This window comes from Lissotriton helveticus, chromosome 4_1 (genome assembly GCF_964261635.1).
Source record: "Lissotriton helveticus chromosome 4_1, aLisHel1.1, whole genome shotgun sequence".
NCBI lineage: Eukaryota > Metazoa > Chordata > Amphibia > Caudata > Salamandridae > Lissotriton > Lissotriton helveticus.
This window is the reverse complement of record NC_136063.1, coordinates 193,420,489-193,440,359: the sequence shown is the minus strand read 5'-3', so window position 1 is coordinate 193,440,359 and position 19,871 is coordinate 193,420,489.

Here is a 19,871-nt window from a genome sequence, read left to right as displayed (position 1 = left end):
ATGTATGATTTCCAATTTGCGTTTCGGTAACATGTAACCGAATCGCAATTCAGAATTGCAAATACATACCAATTCGGTATTAGGAAGGGGCGTTTTTAGGGTGTCCCCTCCTAATACCGAATTGCAGCAGTATGTAAGAATGATTTTGCAACCAAAATGAGGTCGCAAAAAAATCACATTTTACCACCTACTTCAAGTCATTGGTAACCCATTCGCAAATGGGAAGGGATCACCAGGTCACCCCTTGCCCTGTGGAAATGGTAGCAAACACATGTTTTCAGAACAGGCAGTGGTCTCACGGACCACTGCCTGTTCTTAAAAAATGTAAGAAAACTTTCATTTTTCTTTTTCAACTGCAACCCATTTTCCTCCAAGGAAAACAGGCTGCATTTAACGAAAAATTGTATTGCTTTATTTAACAGCAATTAAAGACATAGTGCTCTGCTTATCCCAGCAGGTCACCATGCATATGATTTTAATGATTCCTAATAGGTCGCATATTGTAACCTCCCTCGATTATATTCATGAGGTAGGTCGATTTGTGACCCACTAAGAATTGTTAAATGAAACTCATGGAGTTTCATGCATTAGGAATATCGATTACCTAATTGCGATTCTCCGAAAATCACAATTACGGTAGGTAATCGCTATTTCCACTATTCATACATACATACATAGTCACTGACAATGGAGTTCAGATTGGATCGCAAGAATTTTTGAAAGGTGTAGGTAATTGGGTTAATTGTTGATAGGGGTAGAAGTCACACTAAAATAATATGTACAATCTCTGTCAGGATGAATCTCGAAAGACACTAAACCTGTGCTTAACACTATGGTAGCTTGGCACGAAAGCAGTCAGGCTTATCTTAGAGGCAATGTGTAAAATATGTGTAAAGTCAAACAAATTCAGAGAAATAGAATACATTTTAATTAAAAAATTGACATCAAAACAAACAAAATCTAATTATCAGAACTTGAGTTATAAATGTTTAAAGTTTTTGTGAAATCTAGCACTAAAAAAGAACACAGCTCCAATCGCGGGTATCTGGACTTGTGAGAGCAGGTCAAAGTCAAACGTTTAGGCCAACCATGATGAAACACGGGTCAGAATGGGCCCGGCCCAAGCTTACCTTCAGACTTAGAAGAAATTTCCGAAAAGTTCTTGAAAAGGTAGAGTCTCAGCAGGGCAAGGCACCAGGGTTTATTCATGGTCCAGATTCAATAGAGAGCCACTGGATGAGGTCTCAGTGAAGTCATCGATGATGGTAGGAAAAGGAACAAGCGGGAGAAGTTAGGAATTCACGTCAAGGAGGTCATCAAAGTTAATGGGGTGATCCCCGTTGTCAAGACTGGTAATGATTTCTACTGTCGGAATTAAAGTTTTTCTGGAGCTCGGATTCCTCCAGTCAGATGATGATGTAAGCTGTAGCTGAAGAGAGCTCTACAAGGCCAGATACCGACATTGAGTATTCTGCTGAAGAGGAGGTAGGTCCCAGTCACCTGTTGGTTCTCAGACAAGTTTTGTTGGTACATTTCCTAAGTCTCAGGTTTTGGGTTTTGGTTGAAGGTGGCCACTTTAGCACCACAGCAAAGATCCATGACCTGGGGGCACCACCTGTAACTAGGACTCCCTCCAGCAGTGATAAGCAGCAGCAGGCATGTAAGTTGCAGGGTCTCTAGAGCTTGTTGTGTCCCTGTACCTCAGACTGGAGGACAGTCAGATAGCCATTGGAGTCACTCTGGTGATCCTGGGTTCAAGGAGCAGGTTCAGTTCTTCCTCAGGCAACAGGACAGCAGAGCAGTCCTTTCAGCAGCATGCCAGCAGGGCAGTCCTTCCAGCAGTGGGCAGCAGTGCAGGCCTTCTTCTGAGTCTTCCACAGGTCCAGAAGTGACTTGATTTGGGTGTCTGAGTGTGCCATCGTTTTATCCTCGGTGCCAGATTTTGGGCGGAGGATTCCCCCTTTCTGCTTCCTGTGCCTGGCTTCAAAATGTCTGGAGTAACACAAGTGACAGGTTCCAGGTGCCTGGTGCCAGGTTCCTTTGTGAGTGCAGGAGACAACACCCTTTGAAATGTAAATCCGGCTGGGTGCAACTTTGCCCCCAGTGCTATCCTGTCCACATCTAATTCCCTTTTTATCACTGTCTGCCAGCAACATCAGTCATGAGACCAGGCTACTGGCAGAAAGGCAATGAGGATTTTGGCACAAAAAATGTTACTTTCTAAAAGTGGCATTTTTGCAAATGTAACTTAAAAATGCAACTTTACCATGAAAGGGGGTTTTACATAACAGTTAAAAAGAGACCATGAAAGTATTTTTCTACCTGCTTCTAATCCAAATTTAGACTACAGGACTGCTTAAGTGTTACCTAAGGATGAAAATGTGCATGTTTAAAGAAGAATGGGTTAGGCCTGGCACAATATTAATTTTGCCTGGTTCAAATGGCAGTTTAACACTGTACTACTGGCTGTTTCATGTTTTACAAAGGCTATATTTTTTTTTGACTGAGACATGTTTTAAAAGGATACTTTAGTGGGTGGCACAATGAGTACTGCAGGCTCTCTAGTGCATTTAAGTTACAGGCCCTGGGTACAATTAGTACAATATATTAGGGACTATACGCTCCTCTGGCTGATAAAAAAGTGCTCAGTAGGCCAAACAACTTACATGTATCCCTGGTGGGTGGATGGAATGTAGTTAAGATGATATTTTACCTAACGTTTTGTACCTGATTAGAACCATACCTCTAGGATTTTCTAATCAGTGGTTGAAGAGATTTGATAGCCTTATTTTTCAATTTCTATGGGCCTATTCGAGACCCAAAAGATCCATCAAATGTTTGTCACTTCCAAAAGATAGGGGGTGAGGGCTTTTCCTAACCTTAAGTTATATTACTGGGCAACCACTCTACAGCACAGTGCCGCACTTCTGCAAAAATACTCTAACGGACAGGCACCTGATCCTCCCTCTCACTTTAAATTGTTAATTGGTACAGAAGCCTGGGGCTGCCTATGGTGACATCTAGAATTCAGGTATTTTAAAAGGGTGCATTTTAAGACACTTCTTTATGCCTTTAAGGTTTGGAACTCAGTTCGCAGACTGTTGGGTATAGGCACAGTGAATTTTTATACGCCCTTCGGGTCGTAAGATTTTACCAGAGTCATTCAAGACTTTGAAATGACCACACGGATTAATGCCAGAATAGATGAATTAGGGGCTTTTTATTCATCAACTGGCCTTATCTCATTTAATGACTTCAGAATAGAGTTTGATCTTAATCATAATTCATTTTTTAAGTACCTCAAAATCAGGAAATCTTTCCTATGCAGACGGGGTGGTCCTGCATGTTTTAAAAAAATTTACTTATAGAGAAACTGACAGATCCAAATCTTTCCTGAATTGGTACAATATACAATCTTCAGATTCATTTAATGAAAGATGATCTAGAAAAATACTCTGCAAAGTGGCAAGTCAAATCAGGTATATCATACCCAGTATTTCACCAAGCCTTCGCATTGGCACAATCTGTGTTAATGTCCGCAAATTTACAAGACCAGTTTTATAAGACCTGCTTCTTTTTATACTATATTCCATACAGGATTGCTAAATGGGGGGAAGGTAAAGCAACTCACTGTCCGCGATGCTCTGTGTATGGGGCAGACGTGGCCACGTGTTCGCTACTTGTGGCTCTCTCCCATGATTGCTAAAATTAACAATTGTTTCAGAGATAAATTATTCCTCAATGTAGCTTTAACTAGCTTAACCCTCCCTTTGATATTACTGGGAGTACAAGAAAGTGTGGGATCAGATGAGGATATAGCTATTATTAGGTTATGTGTCGCCTCAGCCTGGCTCAATGCTCTTTTCAGCAATGGCTGGCCTGGATTTTATCAGTGTACAAACTGGAAATGGTGGTTTACGCAATAAAGGGCCTACGAGTTAGGAAAAAGGGTCAGATCTGGGACTGTTTGACTAAGTGGGTTAGTCAATTGGCCAAGTAAGGAATCCAGGGGTGTCCCTGGCCTGTACTCGGCTATAAATGCACTTCTCCCTTTAAGGGGAAAGGGAGGTCAACTTTCTGGTATGATATATTTGTTATTAGAACGAACTATTGCACTACTCTAAGCCACAGGTCACTTTTAAGATTGTGGGGCTTTTTATATGATGAATTATTTTGCCACCATGATGAATTGATGTAATTTTTGTAACTATAGTATTTGAAAAGCAAACATTTTGTTACGGCTTGTCCTCATTTTTTGGAAAACGGTGCAGTTGGAGGGTGGCAGCCTCTACACTGTATTCGTCGACCTGAGGGCGGCCTTCGACCTGGTTCCCCGCAAAAAGCTTTGGGATGTGTTGGCCAAATTGGGGGTACCTGAGGGTCTGCTGGAGATGATTGTTCGTCTCCATACTGCCAATTTTGCGCAGGTGAGGTGTGGCAAGGAGGGAGCCCTGTCAAATAGGTTCCCCGTTGGCAGGGGGGTGAGACAGGGTTGTGTGCTTGCACCAACCCTGTTTTGCCTCTACGTCAACGGGGTTATCTCCCATCTAAATGGCGTTGCTAACTCTGATGCTCCTAAGCTGGCGGGCATCAGGGTGCCGGCGATCATGTTCGCCGACGATACCCTGTTGCTTTCTAAGTCCGCAATGGGCATTCAGCGCGTTCTGGATGGCTTCACTGACTTCTGTGGGGTACATGGTCTAGAAATTAACACCCTAAAGACCAAATTTATGCTGTTCAACCCCCCCTCTAAATTTAGCTTTAGCCCTAACATCGGACAGAGCAGGCTCGAAAGGGTGAAAACTTTCGAGTACCTTGGATTCATGCTAAATGACAGACTGACCTGGAGTACGCACCAGGAGAAAGCACTCCTTAAATTGATTCAATATTCGGGGGGTACCTTGAATCTTCTGGGCAACAACAAATCATCTATTCGGCCCGCTGGTCCTCCTATACAGATTTATAAGGCACAGGCAAGGGGGGCAGCCATGTACGGGTGCGAGCTCTGGGGGCATGCAGTAACATCAGATCTGGTAAAGGAGGAGAACAAATTCATTCGGAGGGTTGTAGGACTCCCCGCCAGTACGCCTCTTGTCCCTTTAAGGTTAGACTTAGGGATGCGACCATTAGATGAAGAACTGGCTTTTCGCCCCCTGGCTTTCTGGCGCAGGCTGTGGGTAACTCCCGAATTGGCTAGTTACAGACAGGGACTACAGGAGGTGCTTACTATGCCCAATGCTGGGAAAATAAAATGGCTGAAATGTATTAAATCAGAGTTGGAGGGTCTGGGAATTTCAAAGATGTGGTATGATCCTCTAACCAATTGCCCACTTTTTCCCAAAAAGAAATTAGCAAAGATATACCATGACAGTAAACTAATGGAACTCCTACAGCACCAAAAACCCGGCTCACTAACTGAGTCTTTTTTATGCATCAAGGTTACTTATAGTTATGAACCAGTTCTAGATAAACTGTATCCTCCCTTGCTTAGGAAATTATATTTGCAATGGAGGCACGGGTCCCTTCCACTTCGAGCATTCAAAAGTAAGTGGAGTGAACAATCAGCCAGCATGTGTCCAGCTTGTAGAATGTCCGATGAGTCTGAACTCCACATACTCTTTTTTTGCCCTGTTTACCGAGGGATTCGCAAGAAATGGATAGTTCCCCTATGCAGAAACTTGGGTTTTGGAGAGTGTCTGGCTGCCTTCAGAGTCCTAAAAACAAATCTGTCGGACCATGTTGTTTTCGCAGTGGCCAAATATTTGGGTGCTATTTGGTTTCTGAGAAGAAAATACCTTAAGGCTGGTAACTGACTCTAACGCACCAAGGTTATGTTATTGTACTGTGAAATACCACTTTTAATGATAATGGATGATTTTATAAAGTATAAATCTTATCTTTTAATAATACTATGGATGTTACAAATGTCTTTTATGGTGAAAAATTTTACCGAAATAAAGATTTATAAGTAAGTTACAAGCATACTTATATTTAGCTGAATTTCTACTGTGCATTAATGTGTGGGGTTATTGGGCCAGGTTTTTCTTTTTCTTTTTTTTAAATATTATTTTGTGTGTAGTTGAAAGGCCAATAACATTTTTATTATTTTTTTCAAAAGCGAGCTTGTGCTTTGGGAGGTTTCCACTCCCCACACAAGCTCCCATTGAGAAAAGGGAGTTTTCTGTTGGATTGTAATTCGGTGTGCGGAACCACCGACCTATGGTCGGGAAGTTCCTACACCGAAATGGTGTCGGTCAAAGGCAACTCTGACCGACATCGTAATCAGGGCCATGGTATAGTAGAAAAATTAGATAGACATAAGAAACAATTCTTATAAAAAACTGGAACAGTAGACAATGTTTAACTGCTTAGTGCTGAACATGATTTGCATTCAAGTAGCATATTGTGTGCACAGGAAAAACAATTCAAATATAATGTGCTCAGGCTCTGTCACCACATCGCCGTTCTGCAGCACTTATGCAGTGTCACATGCACATAATGAGATATTTGTTCTGTATCACTTAAAGATGTGAACAATTACTCACGTATACCTGGAGTTAGTGGAACTTCAAGATCCTAGCAGAAGTAATTTTGCACGTGAATAGCTGTTAAATTTGTCCAACGCAATTAGAAAGTCAAATCTAAAGCGTTGGCTTAATTCTGAATTTCTGTAAGATTCTTCAGATTTAATCTTTGTGTCTTGCAAAGCGTTTTGGCTCACTGGCCATGAGAACTTTTGGCTATGCATTTGTGACGCCAAATGTGAATTAAGGGGCTTATTTACAAGCCCCATGCCCCACTTTTGCGTCACTTTACATATAGGAAAAAAGACACAAAAGTGGCGCAAGAGGCTTGTAAAGAAGCCCCTAAGTTTTCAGGCGGTAGTAATATTCATTGTCTATAACAAGTTTTTAATATATTTACTGAAGTCGTTTCATGTAGTGCCCATATGAAACGTTTGTGTCCCCTTCAGCGTTGTGGTCCACATATGTCTTTGTTTGGAGGGATTGCCATCTTTGGAGGAACTCGGGGGCATATTATCAAGTGGGTTTATCTCCGCTTTTTTGGCTTTAAAAGCCAAGAAAGCGGAGATAAATTTATCTCCCTATTACCTAGCTGTCGCTAACACCAGTTAGCGACAGCTAGTAGGAGATAGCGACCATCTTGGGCCCCGCTTTGCATGTCAGTGAAATTTATCACTAATGACATGCAAAGTGGGCGTGCCAAGATGTTAGCGACTGGAAACAGTCGCTAACATCGCTATCTCCTATTACCAACTTTTGGAGATATTCGCGCTAAGTGCGAATATCTCCAAAAGCTAACACCTGCCCCTGAGCAGTTCTTAGCCATGTTATCCAATGGTAGGTGGATAACATGGCTAAGAGCATTAGCTCGGTAATGCATGAATATCGCTGACTTTTCAGTGATATTCATGCATTTCGGCCGATTTTTATCACTTAGGGGATAAACCTTGATAATAGCAAGGTTCCTAAGCGATAAAAATCGCCACAGCTCGCGATAAAAGTATTGCCGCTAAGCCAACATAGCAATAATTATCGCTAGTTGTTGGTAATATGCCCCTCGGTGGCATATTATCAAGAAACTGAGTTAAAATTATCACTGCTTTAGCGGCAATAATGGGCTTGATAATATGCCTTAGAGAATTCCCATAGAAGCCCATGTTCACCCTAGAACATTGGCTTCTATGGGAATTCACAAGGGCATATTATCAAGCCCATTATCACCGCTTTAGCAGCAGTTTCCTGCCGCTAAAGCGGCGATAATTTTAACTCGGTTTCTTGATAATATGCCCCTCGGGTTTTAGTTTTGGACCTCTGATGTAGTATGTTTTGGACTTAAACCTTGATATATTTTTCGCTGTGCTGGTTACATTTGCTTTAGCATACAGACATCTCTTCTCTCCCAGGCATGCACTTCAAATACATTTTACTGCATCTTAAACAGAACCTTCTTTTCGTTTATTTGACATAGGCATTACCCTTTAACTAACATCTGAGCCAATTAATCAGCAAAACCATTATTCGATACATTCTGTAATAATGGTGTAATATTGGTGGTGGTGCTCGAGTGTGAGCCCTGAATATTGTTATTAAGCGGCGTATCCAGTAGAAAATCTCCACCACTGAGTAAATACTGTTCCATTAAATTAACTTTTCTCCCTGAGGAGCAGGGCTGCTGTGTCTCCACGTCTCACGAACGCCATAACTCTTCGAGAAGGGCGCACCTTTATTGCCGCTGAAATCTCATTTCATTGCCACCAGCTGCAGCTGTGACTTTGGGACTCACTTCCATGGTTTCAATGCGAATCCAATTTGTGGAAGTGGAGAGGCCTGAAGCTAACTTTTGTCCCTTATAATAATAACAAGTAGGATCTAACAGTATATAAAAGCTTCGCCGATTAATACATTGTGGATTTGTTAGGACTTTCTTTTTTTTAAGTCTATGAATAAAAAAGCTGTAGCAAGCTGGAATCGTACAAGAAGTGTCAAAGATTAGTAGCGCGATGAATATAATGTATGTACACGTGTGTGTATGGCGCTCATAAGAAGTTCCTTCAATTAACAAACTTCTATTAACACGTGTAGTGTTATTCCGCCATCTAACTTGTAACCAAAGCCTAACTAAACGTGTTGATTTAGAGCATAAATCGCCATCCATAGCTCAGTTTTTATCTCTAAGCGCTTTAAATGTTAGATGATACTGTTGCCCAAAATATAAAATACAGAAAGTTAGAAAAGAAAAATTTCTGATGTTCAGGAAATGCCACCATTATTTTTGCAATGTAAACATACTTCAATTAACTTCCAATTAAAAATGCTTAGAATGTTGCTCAGTGTTTGTACAAAAAAGAGCCTCAAGTGGTCCTCCTTCCTCATTGGGCAGACAAATGTCTTCCCACCTTCTGTAATAAAAGTTGTTACTCCACTAAATAGAGGTGTAGCTGCTCAAATCTGTTATAAAGCCCAAGCTATAGCTTTTCTAGGCCTGATTTGTGCGTAGAACTGGCTGAACACATCTCTGGCACCACAACATTGTTCGAAAGAATGTAAAATATTACAGGAATGGCTGGGCCAGTATTAGCATGACTGACTGGTGTTTCTAAACTGTTCAGAAAATAATTTTGGAGACTAATAAAAGAAGCATATTTTGCACCGTCGTTTTTGAAGTCTCCTCGGACAGCAAGAGGCTGTAGGATACATATTAATTGAGTGTGTATGATGTTACCAAGATATGTCCCTGTACTAATGATGGAGCAAAGATTCGCACATGAAGCGACTTGCTTGTATTCATGAACCTCGAATAACGTTAATAAAGTAACCAACATGTTTGTTTTACTAATTTTGCATATTTTACATCAATATTAGGTGTCCGAGTGAAGCCTGCTTATGTGTTTACTAATCCTAATACGCTTGCATCTAATATGGCTGCTGCTACGCGAGGGTTTCTATTGCGCATGCATCTGTCATACTCACGTGACATGACGTATTCTTTGCTTTGGAGGGAACTAGTGTTAATATGGCTGCTCTATGTTCTCACATGCGAGAAGCTTGCACTGCTGCTTTTGCCAAGCTGTTCGTTCTGCTTAATCCTAATGCTATAGTTAAATTTAAGATAATGGGTATAGAGTAGAGATACATGGTATACAGTGTATTAATTTATTCTGTGTTCTAATAATGTTTCTTTTCTACTTTTCATATATCGTAATCTTTGGGCCTGGGAGACGTTATTACTCCATTTTGAAAGTCTTTCTGCGCATGATCAGCCCCAGAGAAAAGTTGAAGTACTTTGTCATTGAAACCAAGCCAAAGACAGTCACAGCCAAGATGTGCCTGGGAAGTTAAACCCTCACCTTGCTAGAGAAAGCTAAACTGTACCCGATGTATTCAATGTTAAATTCTCCATTGTTGGGTGGAATAAAGATGTCATGAGAAAATAAATTAATGGGCGGGAACATAAAATTAATATTCAACACTGAAGTATCAAAATTTAGTGTGGTGTGACGACCTCTCCTCCTCCTTTGTCCAATCGAAATTGGGGATCCTTACACTTGCAACATAGGGGGGTGGTACACTGACCTGGAAAATAGTATAGGTAGCGTAGGTTTAGCTAGAGAAATTGTCCGACTTGTCCGAATAGCTGACCTGTCGTTGACCCAACGCACTCAATAGGTGACCAAGAGCAGAGGGCTGCGGAGCACTCTGTCAGAAGATTTTCTGACCCAATCGAGGTCCGGGAAGCTGAAGTGCTGGCGAAGCACTTTGACGGTGAAATCGATAACCCAATCAGGGTTCTGACTGTTAGCTGTAGAGAGGGAGTAGCGCAGGCATTGCAACTGAACTGCGGGTGCTGGTCTTAACCTTTGGTGGTTCGGCCCTGATCCAAATCCGGTTTATCCTGTCCTGATTCTAATCTGCACCTGCTGGCCTACTGGCAACTGCAACTTTGCGGTTTTCCTATCTTTAACTGACCCGTGGCCAGTGTTGGTCTTCACATCATTCTAGGTAAATATAAGTCGGTGTGGGTTTTGTCATTATATTTTTGTGTCCTTCTCTTATCCTTCCCTAAATCGATAAAAGTTTTGATTGCAAATGCTCCTTTTCTTCCCCTTCCCCCTTTAGTGATAAAATCGTCATTTGACTTAATAGTGTGTTCCATTTTCTTACCTTCCCTATAGTTATATGCTCAAATTGTTCTTGGAGATTGCATATTATTTTTCCTATTCTTACCCATCCTATGATAAATGCTTAAAGCTGTGATATTTAGTATGTTCCTTCTCTTTACCTACCCTTAGACAAATGCTATTCTTCATCTCTTCTTTTTTGGGGGATTTTATCTCAGATATTAGCCATTATGGTACCTTTTTGACAAATCATTTTGTAGGCATATGATTGCACAATTTTTTACTCTATTTGATATGTGGAGTATATTCTGTTTCGACTGGGACTCTCGACTTTTGTATGTATTGTATTTTTGTTGCTTTTATAAAAAAAAATATAAAATATTTGAAAAAAAACCTCTCTTTTGACATTGACAGCAAGTGCACCCCTCCATTGTCGGGACAGTTAAATCCCTGCCAGTTTTTAAGATGATTTTGGATTTAGACAAAACTCCTGTTGCAAGATCATGCTGTTTCCTCCTTGAACTTCTAATAGTACTCTTGCTGCTAAGTCTTTTGAATAATTTATTGTCTTGACTAAAGTTCAGTAAACCAGAGGTCTTAATTTTGTACAAAAAATATTGTTCAGAATGAGTCTTACTTAGGGTCTGGTTATGAGTTTGGTAGTCCAGAGGACCACCAAACCCAAGGTGGTTGTGGTCCAACTGCCGCACCAGCGCTCTGCCCACCGTATTATGACTTTGACGGTCAGACCACCATTAGACCGCCGCAACCGCTGGGGATTAGTGAATCCTCAGGGTGGCGGGGTAGTGTGAGGCCCACAGAATGCTGGCGGTGCCTCTGTAACACCATCAAGCAGATTAAGAGTTACCTCACTGCCACAGTTTTCATGGTGGTGAGCCTGACATCCAAATTGTGGCGGTGAGGAAACTAAGGGGGCCTTACAGGGCCCCCTTTTTGGCCTGAGGGCCAGCGGATGCCTAATGAGGGGGCACATGGTGTACCCCCCTTTCTGCATGCTCCTGTAGTTGCAGCACAGCATGGACTTAACAGTCTATTCCATGCAGGAACGTGTTTTGGCGTTGCCATTTTGGTGCCTTTCTAAGGCTCACAGGCTGGGACCGCCAAAGTACTGCCCGCCAGACAAGAAGAAAACTCCTAATCTGGTGGGCGGGCGACAGGCAACTTCGGCGGTGCAGGTTAGTTCTTTGGAAAATGAAGTAATTTATTAAACGGAGAAACATGCTGATCGTAGCAATAGCCCAGATAAAACTAGATCAAAACTAGAAACTCTTGAAAACTCACCTCTAAGCATGACAGCAAGCACATGCGACCATTCTCGATAGAGTTAGGTCCTTGCCTGTTTCAAAGATGACGGTTGCTTTGGTCATTGCATCATTTTGCAAGATCTTAGTGATTTTACTAAGCCAAAAAAAGCCACCTTGCGTCTTAACAGCCTTACGGGTGAGTAGCATGCTTCACAATGCCTGAAAGATTGACTGATTGATTGTGTGGCTCTACATAGCTTAGTATATATAGAGTAACACAAGGTAGTGCAAATCGCTGCCTTGTGTTGGGAAGGCAACCCATGAGTGGAGCATGGGCATCTACCCATTGAATATGATGCAATCTCACATTTAGTAAGGTTAGTAAACCTGTGATTTAGTCAAAATAGTACGCCATTGCAACAGAGGTGTAATGAAGAAAAATATCTTTATTTCTACTCTTTATTTCCTCTTTCTACAAGTGCGACATTCTGCAACACTCATAGAGAGATGAAAATGCCTCAAAGAATAGTTTTTTCTTCCTTCCTGCAACAAAACAATCCTACCTGTAAGGCAGGCACCCTTGCAGCATGGCGTAGGGAGAAAGCAGGAATGAGTCATATCTAAGTAGATATGGCACATTTCTGATCTCTTAGTGTCATGCAACACGGCACAGCTAGTTGTTTTGCGTTGCTTTTCATGACTTTGATCAATCTGTCCCATTGCCTCTGTGAATGAGTCTCCTACTAGTATCTCCCTTGACCTTTGAATGGAAGCTTTGCTCCCATGTTAACATTTTACACAAGTTATGACCAAGAGATAGTTGTGCAAATCAAAATCAACATTATGCTCACCCCTATCCACAATCTGCACTGGACAAGTAATGTATTTCCCATTCACAATGCACGTCTGGTGAAAGAGGGGCCACACAATCAGCATTATAGATGGAACATTGCTGTCTCTTTTTCATTACTGAACTATGGACAGATCCATGCAATGACTGAAAAGCCTTTTTAGCAGGGGGACAGTTTTTCATAATGAGGCTGTATGTTTCTTAAAGAGTCCACATGCATGCTGCTGGAAGCAGTGTGACAGGCAGAAACAACACAGGATGCTTACATCCATTCAATAAGGAAAACACTAGGTTAAAAAAAAAAGATTGTTTTACTGTGACCCCAGAAAGGGGAACATCGTTTACAACACGGTGAAAACACCGCGATGCCTTTACAACGATGCCATTACAACGCAAGTCGTTACTACGACTTGCGCTGGATGGCGCTGTTGTATAAGGAATATTGCAATTTTAGATTCCAACACCTTCCCTACTGTTACGTGGACTGGTGTTGGAATATAAAATTATAATATTCAACAATCCACGCCCTACAACACAAGTCGTTGTAACGACTTGCGTTGTAATGGCAGCGTTGTCATGTACCGCGATCTAAAGGATCGCATTGTACTGACATACATCCCAGCAGAAGCGATGTACTACTTTAAGAGATGATATATTTTAATGCCTGTTTGAAATTTCCTATGATGGTTCTATATGATATAAAAGTCCTCAAAGTCTGGTGCATAAAATGAAAACACATTTCAAATTTATTCTACGTGCCCTTATTAAATACCCTACAGATGGGAAATAATGGGGAAGGGAAGAGATATGAACTGATGCGATTTAATTATTTCTACTTGCCAGTGTGCGAATGTGATGATAAATTAAAGGAATACTTCGATGTGCCTTCTGCTTCAGGCATTTTCTTGGAAAGTTGCTTATAATTGGCTAGAAATCAGTTTCTTCATTTATATGACTCTGTCCTGAATTCATTCTAAATTACCTCCAAAGAACAAAAGTACATGGAAAATGCATACACGTAAATTTCTCTCTACACGGTATTAAAAAACTAGGCATTGATTCTAACCAACGTTAAATTACAGGTGAGGGTGCAATCATGGCAACAGCATGATACCTAAAAGGACATGAAATCTGTTAGTTAAAGTCCCACTCCGCTATTTTTTTTCAAGGAATCTGATTAGTTTTTGTAGCTGATCTAATGTTTTACACAGGCGTCAGCTCAGCTCTGTTCCCAGTTGCAGAGTAAGAGCCTAGTTATTGCGTTTCTGTACCCTCCTTCACCCACACTTTTTGAGAGTGCTGGAGGCCTGTGACAGATGTCTTGGCATCAGTGCGCCTTAAGCCCACCTTTCTTTATCCAGGGTGAGCAGGAATATTAGTTGCTGCCCCCCACCATGCTCAAAGATGAGCGGGCATTAAGAGCCTTTTATCAAAAAGGGCCTATGTTGGCTACGCTCCATTTCGCAAAGTCAGGAGAGTGTATTTTTCCCCTCCACGCTACCAATGAGTATGTTTTTGCTTCTCCCCTCTTGACAAATGTGGGGGTATTTCTAGCCCCCCCTCATCTTGCTCAAGGGCAACGCCATTGTTGTTTGTACTCCACCTTCTCTACACGTTTGGGTGTCATTTTTGTCCCCCCTTTACCTTGCACAACTGTGTGGGGGTATACGGTTTTACCATTTGGGCGGTGGGGCGTTGCCCCACTAATAATTATCGGGCAATTTATTCGAGCGGCGCGTTAATAAAAGTTTTATAAATGAACACGCCGCTCGAATAAATTACCCGATAATTATTGCCCTGCGCCTGCGGCCATGGTGTCAAGCTGAAGCTTCACTCGTAGTATGCACTGTCTGACACTGGGTGGCGCTGGAGTGCCGGCACAGTGCGCACTGCGCATGTGGTGTTTGCCCGACTGCCTTTGTGCAGCTAGCAAACTAAATGGTTTTGTAAAAGCAAGCACTGCAGAGTACGGGGTTTGCTTATGCAACGTACCCCAGTGCTTAAAAAATGAGCGGCGTTTTTTTCGTGCTCAGTCGAATCCTGATGCTGCTCTCTTTAGAGAGCAGTTCTCCTCTAAAGAGAGCAGCGTCAGGATTGGCTACAACTACTGTACTGTACTGTAGTGTCCTGTAACAGTACTGACTGTTCACGGTCTAGTGTCTCACCGCGGGGTGGGAGCATCTAACACATGGTGGGCAAGCAATGCCCAATCACTCTAGTGGCTTAGTATTAAGCCATTCAGTGATTGGGCATTTCTAGTTGCTGGGTAAATCGGGCCGGCCCCGGCCAGTCAGTGTGTCACCCTACACCCTTCCCAGTTCCATTCCTCCTTGTGGTCTCCTCGTAGTCGACTCGTGCGCATGAGGGACAGAGACTGTCTAGTCTGAGGCCTCACTTCACCTAGTCGCCGTCGAGTCTGTCATTGGAGCGTTCAGGTGTGAAATTCTAATCCTACCGGACCTGTGTGCAGGTATGGACCTGAAAAATATTATATAAAAGTTAAACTTTTATATAATATTTAAGTTGACATCTATCACGCAGTTCTGTCATAAAGACTGTGCGTTTTCCTTTAAGGTGCCTCCAATTTCTATACAGAAATGTGTGTTAGTACAGTGGAACATTTCCACTCCGAGTTTACCACACGGCGGACACCCCGCATCCCCCCTGTTGAAGTATTTGTTATTGTGTCCCAGGGTGAGGTATGCCCTATGCAGCATGTAGAAACTTGTTAGCCTAAAGCCGGCATTTCTCAAAACCTGGGGGTTCCTGGCCAGGACGTTCTCCCAGTCCTTGTCATCTATAGGGGTGTCTAAGTCTGTCATCCAGAGGTCCTTCAATTCGTACAGTGGTTGTAGTGCATCGCCTCCTATCGCTCTATAGATGCATGTAACTGCTTTATTTCTACCTCCCGCTATGCCTATGTATCTGCAAGTAATGTGATGTTTCGGTTCCGTGGTGCCCATGCACCAGTGCTGTCACATGGTGGCCGTCACCCCCTGTGTAGTAAGAAGTGGCATTGAGGAAGGCCCAATCTCGCTCTGAAACCCTCAAAAGGGAGGAGTCCCCCCTCTCTGTAAAGGTTCCCTATCCACAAGTCTTCATTCTCCCAGGAATGAGGGGCCACCTGATGCGCTCAAAAGCGCCACAGTCTCTCCGCTGCATGGGACACATGCGGGCCGCTCCCGGGTGTAGCCCAGGCCAAGGGTGTGCCCGTCCTTGCCCATCATTGCCATAAGAGGCAGGGCAGGGCCACCCCTCTTGCATCTCTGCATTACAGGAGCCAACTTGAGGTCGCCACCTAATTTATAAGGTACTGTGTTTTCTCCCCTCCCTCTTCAACAAACTGTGGGTACTGGTTAAGGCCTAGTCCTGTTCCCCCAGACTACAAAGTGTGGGAGTCACCTGTTGACTGATTGTTCTCCTTCTTAAATTGATGAAGTGTTCTTAATAGATAGCCCTGGTTTAGCTCCTCTTCTCACAATTTAGACACCCTTCGGCATAGGAGGTATCCTTTGAGGGTACTTACAGGGGTGGAATTGCACCTATCCTTCCACTTATTGCCACTTTGACGTAATATCCTGGCACAGGGGTAGTCTGTTGTCGGTTTTGGCCCGCCCTTGCTTGCTCAGATTGTTGTTTAAGGCTGTGATACGATGGGAAAGAGAAAAACTATGGAGGGTTCTAGGGGAGTCAAATAGGGAAAGGGAAGAAAGTTACAAAATTGGCAAAGAGCATAAAGAACAACTGTGTTCTAGAACACATGGACCGTATTGACAGCCTGATTAGTGAGTGCGAAGGCATTCTTGATGACAGCGGCGGCTCCTTGATTCATGAATCGTCTTCGAAATCCCATGGCATTTCTGACAGCTTTGTATTGGATGGTCAAGGTTTTGTGAATTATTTATTTCATGAGTAAGCTTGCCGCAGTAAGAGCTCAGAGCTCTGAAGATGCGCTACAAATAGGACCACAAATTCCGGAATCTAAATTAAATAAAAAAAGGACTGGATACGCTACTCACCGATGGAGCTTGGAAACACGAGAGTTCTGGGAGCTCCGGGATGTGTTTCATTTTTTATTTACCTTTGCATTGCCTGGTCTTAATAATGGTAACCACGAATATTTTACATGTAGGTACTTTGCAAATGTGGTAAGAGGCCATACTTGAGATAGAATATTCCTATGAAATCCCGCATGATCCAATAGATAGCTCCATATTTAGCTTGGCTGGAAAGAAATTTATAATATTCTGCTAAGGTGATCTTCAGACATCATGTGCCATGAACATGAAGCTTTACGGTGCCAAATATCACAGGAAGTGATGTGATATAATATATTGTTTGTTTTTCAAGGTGAAAGCTATTTTTTGATTACATCAGACATTATCTTTATGTACCTTTTTCTTGACCCGATGTAAATGAGACAGTGACTCTCCATGTCTTCTCACTGAAACAAATTCTGATTTTCGAGCTTGGTAAAAATGGTAGACCCAGATTTGTAGCTCACTTTAAATATTATCTGCCGATAATGGCCAGTGAAGTCTCTGTTGTCAGCAGGAAAGGCAAAGCATATGTGCAAAACACCCATGATTAGACGATAATAATTTTAATGATCGCATTCAAAAAGAGTAATATCATATACCTTCCCCCATCCGTCATGCCAAGGAAAGCTCCTCCTCCTCCTCGGTAATGCCTCCTAATGTTTCACCCCCTCATTTCTCACGCTGCTTTCTTTCCTTCCTGACTCTTTTGCCCTCTTGTTTACTCCTTACCTCTCAGACCCCTTCTGTGACTTGTGGGACTGGCTGTTTTCACTGCTTACTCCATTCCTTTTCCACACTTGGAGTGTAAGACTAGCTTCTTCTAGAAATTGTAAAAGTAACCGTCACCAGGGCTTTATGTGGAAGCTTTTTCATTGTTATATACAAGCCACAGTTGCTGCTTATTTATCTTTTGCAACTAACAACCATCGACAAAGCCAGTAGTCCTGACTTCTTGTAAGTATGATGTTACTTGTTGTATCATATATCTGGATGCAATTACAAAAACAACAAAATACCAGTTTTCAGTCTTCCTTTGAATTTGTATTTGTTGCATATTTTCCATAGTGCGTGTATTGTTTCAAATGAAGATTAATTTTCACTGGAGAAGATTTTACCTCTATAATTTATAGATCAACCGCTAACTACGTGCTACAGGGGGGGCTCATTTTGCATTACACCACTGTACATGCCTGCCCATATTTTACAGTTTGAATGCTTTTGTTAAATGTCTGTGTGTTTGGTTGACACAACTACATTTTGTTGTATTTGCTTTTCAGCATTTGGTAAAGCCTCAGGCTGCCGAACTAATTTTTGGGCAAATCAAGCAAAGAAGAAGAGGCACCAGCCTCCTTTTCTGCTACAACACAGCCAACAACCCCAGTGTTTAAGGTAAGGAAACTGCTGCTTTATTTTACATTCTAGTAGTTAAGGGCTATGTAAGTTGTGTACATGGTGGGTAGCGTCTAAATACATGCACCGAACCTCATACGTTGTACTTTGATTATTGACAGGTAACACTAACATTGGTAACACCATGAATACAGTAGAGCAACTACTTGCAAAGCCGTTCATTGGACTGAAACGTGAAGAGAAACTAATTGTAAAACAATTAGGATCTCATCGGCCAGACCTAAACCTACAACAAAGTTCCCTAGACAGAGGAAAGCTTTACACACGTTCTTTCTCAAACACCTGGTACACAAAAGTTGATTGGCTTACAGGATGTCCTTCAACAAATACTCTGTTCTGCTTCCCCTGCCTGCTGTTTGGTGGTGAAACTCCTTGGACCAAAAAAGGAGTAAAAGACTTGAAGCATTTGTCAGATAAAGTAAAGAAGCATGCACACACGAAAATACATATGGACCAAAAAAGGAGTAAAAGACTTGAAGCATTTGTCAGATAAAGTAAAGAAGCATGCACACACGAAAATACATATGGAAAACCTGACAAGACTGGGAATGTTGGGAGATACACCGATTGAAGCCCACATAAGCGAGGCCTACCGAAAAACAATACGGAAGCACAATGAAGCAGTTGATAGGAATAGACACGTGCCATCAAAAATCATTGACTGCATCCGTTTCTGTGGTGATTTTGAACTGGCTGTACGAGGGCATGATGAATCGGAAGGTTCTGCAAATCCTGAGATATTCAAAGGGCTTGCGGACTTAATAGCAAGCATAGACCATGTAATGGAAGCACATCTATCAAGTGCTACAGTCTTCAAGGGCACCTCTAAAATCATACAAAATGAACTGCTTGAGTGCATGCTACAGATTGTAAAAAGCACTATCGTACAAGAGCTGAAAAAAACAGACTTTGTGGCTATTCAGGCTGATGACACCACTGATGTGGCCACGAAAACACAGTCAGTATTGGTCTTTCGGTACCTTGACAGTGACAACAAAGTTGTGGAAAGGTTCTATGGTTTCACCCATTTAAGAAACTCTTGTGCAGAAAGCATTTCTTCAGTTATTCTACAGGAACTAAACTTGATTTTTCTAGAGCAGCCTCAAAACAAAAACTGATTGCACAAAGCTACGATGGTGCTGCAGTAATGAGTGGAACCTCCGGTGGACTACAAAAAAAAATAAAGATATGTACCCTAATGCCCATTACGTGCACTGTTATGCCCACCAACTAAATCTGATTATGCAACAATCAGTAGGAAAGATCTCTGAGGCAAAGATATTCTTCTTGGATGTAGGAGGAATGGCAGCATTCTTCTCACGCTCCCCCAAAAAGAACGGAGGTACTTCATACCATTGTTAACAGAAGGATTCCAAAGGGAGGCCCAACTCGTTGGAATTTTCACATCCCTACAATCTGCCTAATATACCAATATAGGGTTGATATTGAGAAATGTTTCGACACCATAAAAGCCAATCTAGAATTTGACTACAAAAGCCGGAATGAGGCCCGTGGCTTTGCTAGAACACTGCAAGACAGGGAGTTTCAGTTTTTGCCGTTTTTTTTTTTTAAATAATGCCTCAAGTTGACACACTGTATGAAACGTTACAAAAACGTGAAATAGATACTATCCATGTGGAAACAGCTATCAACAACTTTGTCAC